Source organism: Coenobita brevimanus, chromosome 73 (genome assembly GCF_032717465.1).
Source record: "Coenobita brevimanus isolate Jiangsu-jjx chromosome 73, ASM3271746v2, whole genome shotgun sequence".
Taxonomy (NCBI): domain Eukaryota; kingdom Metazoa; phylum Arthropoda; class Malacostraca; order Decapoda; family Coenobitidae; genus Coenobita; species Coenobita brevimanus.
This window is the reverse complement of record NC_137026.1, coordinates 20,522,127-20,525,471: the sequence shown is the minus strand read 5'-3', so window position 1 is coordinate 20,525,471 and position 3,345 is coordinate 20,522,127.

Sequence of the window (3,345 nt, the reverse complement as noted above, 5' to 3'; positions counted from 1 at the left end):
CATTCACTGACTTCCAACATGAAAGTCTGCTTTAGAAGTCTCTGTTGTTTCAAATCGTACAAAATTCCTTTCCAATCACAATGACAGCGATTTTACTTCTCTGATACCTCTCTCCCTTCCTACCTAACACCGCCTATCAGTCTTTCTGGTGTCCTTGTGCCTACGTTTTTGCTTGCCCTTAGTGTGTGTGTTGGCCTTTTATATTAAACGTGTTTCGTTTGTGGTGTGGATGTGGATGTGATAGGAAGCGTTATGAGGAATACACTGAGGTGGTTTGGCCATGTGGAGAGGATGGAGGGTGAAAGACTGACGAAGAGAGTGTATATGAGTGAGGTGGAGGGGGAAAGAGGGAGGGGGAGGCCGAGGATGAGATGGAGGGATGGGGTGGAGAGGTATATGAGAGAGGGGGGTGTGAGTTGGGAGCAGGGCAGTGAAATGGGGGGGGGACAGGGCGACTTGGAGGCGATTTGTTTGTGGCCACCCCAAACGGGATTGAGGCGTCTGGCAATAGATAGATAGATAGATAGTGTTTCGTCCACACATAGTGTTAAGAAGAGATCTCGGAAGTGGGCTCGATCTCAGTCAGCGCCTCAACAAACTGTTGCTTAACTAACTCCGTGCACTACAGTGTAACATGGTTAGGTACATGTTAGTTGGTTTTCCTTACAATGTATATAATCGAGAGGACTTGCTGGAGTGGTGGCCGAGCGACATATATGTTCCACTGTGTAAATACCATTTATTATGATATTCATTTTAATCATTACATGTAAATACTTAACTGTTTACACATTATTTCACAATACGATATGACAACCCTGTGTCCTGACATCACCTAGTTTCAGAGTTTACTATCGTCAGCGTTAAAGCTTAGCCGGCTCTCACGACCTGTTCACCATGGCCGACTCTCACAGACTACCATCGGGGCAGGCTGTCTATCTACGCCGTCCCAGCCAAGTCCTGTACTCTCAAGCTGTATATAATTGTCAAGAATATAGTCTACTAAAACCCCCTCTACAGTTTGGATCTACCGTCAAGCCGAAGTGGATCTTTAACTCTTCAAATTTATTAATAATCAACCCACTATATATATATATGCACACACACACACACACACACACACACATATATATATATATATATATATATATATATATATATATATATATATATAGAGAGAGAGAGAGAGAGAGAGAGAGAGAGAGAGAGAGAGAGATAGATAGATAGATAGATAGACAGATAGATAGATAGACAGATAAATGAGAAGCAGAATTTGCTAGTTATGTAGTGCTGGAGTATTCCCGATGATTCTCGAATTTTTCCGCTACGTGTCAAAGTTGCTGGTTAGCTTGCTATTTGTGAGTGGATTTTTTTTGGTGAAGTTATGCATTAAATTTTATGCTCATCTTTCTCTGGAATGTTCTATTAATGTGATCGTCAAATTATGTAATTTTATCTCAGTTTGCATGCTGAAGCATTTAGAGTGTTATGTACTGTAAGAAAACTCTGGCATGTTTTGGATGTCTCTTATTTGGTAACTGTTGGTACTAGAGTAAACCAGAAGCTTCGAGTGTAATGCATGGCTATATGAGAAGGTGGAAGAGCCTAGGGGAGTCAGTTTCGTTTCAGTGCAGTTCTTTGTTAGTTCAGTGTCAGTGCGGCCTAGTGAAGATTGTATAGCTCCGGTACTTGTGAAAACAGTGAAAAGAAGTTGGTAAGCATTAAGTGGAGTTATTTGGAAAATAAAGACAGTGAACTTAAGAAGCCAGTGCTTATTTACAATGCCTGAGCTGATCTCATTATTCTACACCGATGACCTTTAGAATAACAACTCACTGGGCAACGTCCTTCCTATACTAAACTACTGCTGTTGGAGCCTGTGGCAGTGTGGGACATGGACATAACAGTGGTGTCAAAAGTGGGATTATTAAAAAAGTGCTGCAATGAGTCAAACCTTCGACAAGGAGGCAGAAGGTGTACAGATGAGATGCCAGGGTAGGCAGGACATGGTGGTGTCATTGACCGCAGTTATGAAGCTATTACAAGCACAAAGTGTACAGCTACAAGCACAAAGTGTACATCTAGAAGCACAGAAAGAAAGGCAGAAAGAACTCATTGGAGAACTATATGCAGAAAGTGTTCAACTACAAGCACAGAATGAAGGACAGAAAGAACTCAAAGAACAATGACAGACACAAATTGAAGGACAAAAAGAAATCAAAGAACAATTATTGCAAGCACAGAGTGAACAACTAGTGGCACAAAGTGAAGCACAGAAAGAATGATATCAACAACTTCAAGAGACATTACAGGAGCAACAGAGAGAATTACAATTGAGGATGCAAGGACAGCTAGATGCTTTCATGGGGGAAATGAAGAAAGAACAGCAACAGTTCAAGGAGGAAGTAGATGCCAAGCTAGAACAGCAAAAGTATGAGGTAAGCAATAATGTGATGGAGTGCAGACAGCATGTAGACAACCAGCTGAAGATTAATGAGGTAATAGTGATGGAGTGCAAACAGCATGTAGACGAGCAGTTGAAGCATGTATATGATCAGTTCAAACATGTAGATGGCCACTTGAAGCATGTAAAAGTCCATTTGAAGATAATTAGTGAGATTGTTGAGGCTGTAGAGATATATTGCACTGCTGAGCCTGAGATTAGTGTCTCCATGATTTCTTAGTGTCCACAGCTAAAGGGGGTATCACACGGTACATCGTAACAGGAACGACCGAGGAAGATTTAAGTGGAACAAAACTTGCACGCTATCACACACATTCCTCATACTGTTGCCAGGGCCCCGTCTCAGTTGTAAACATGTGATTACTTTATCGACATCACAGTTTTCTCAGCATAGGAAATATTAACTCTTTATATGGGTTTCAAAACAATTGATATTTAGTCTAAAGTACAGTACAGGTATTAATAAGTATTCAGTGTTAGGCTAAATTTCAGTGCTGTAGTACGATATATTCTTTCGAGTCGAATGGGTTTTGTTCACTGTTTTGCCCGTCGTATCCTTGGCAGGAATCCATTCAGATGCATTCCAAATGCCCGTGGTATCGTCAGCAATTTTACCACGTTACCGTTCCGACTAGACATCGTATCCTCGGCAAACCTCGTATGAAGTACCGTGTGAATAAGTTTCGCTTAGCCTGTCTTCAAACTCAACGCATGATAGCGGTCTTGGGGTGCGTGATAGCATGTATGGTTGTCCATTTGATGTGTGCGCGATAGCAGATAAACACAATAGCTGAACGCGCGATAGTAGGGGGTTGAGTGTACATATATATATATATATATATATATATATATATATATATATATATATTTATATGTATATA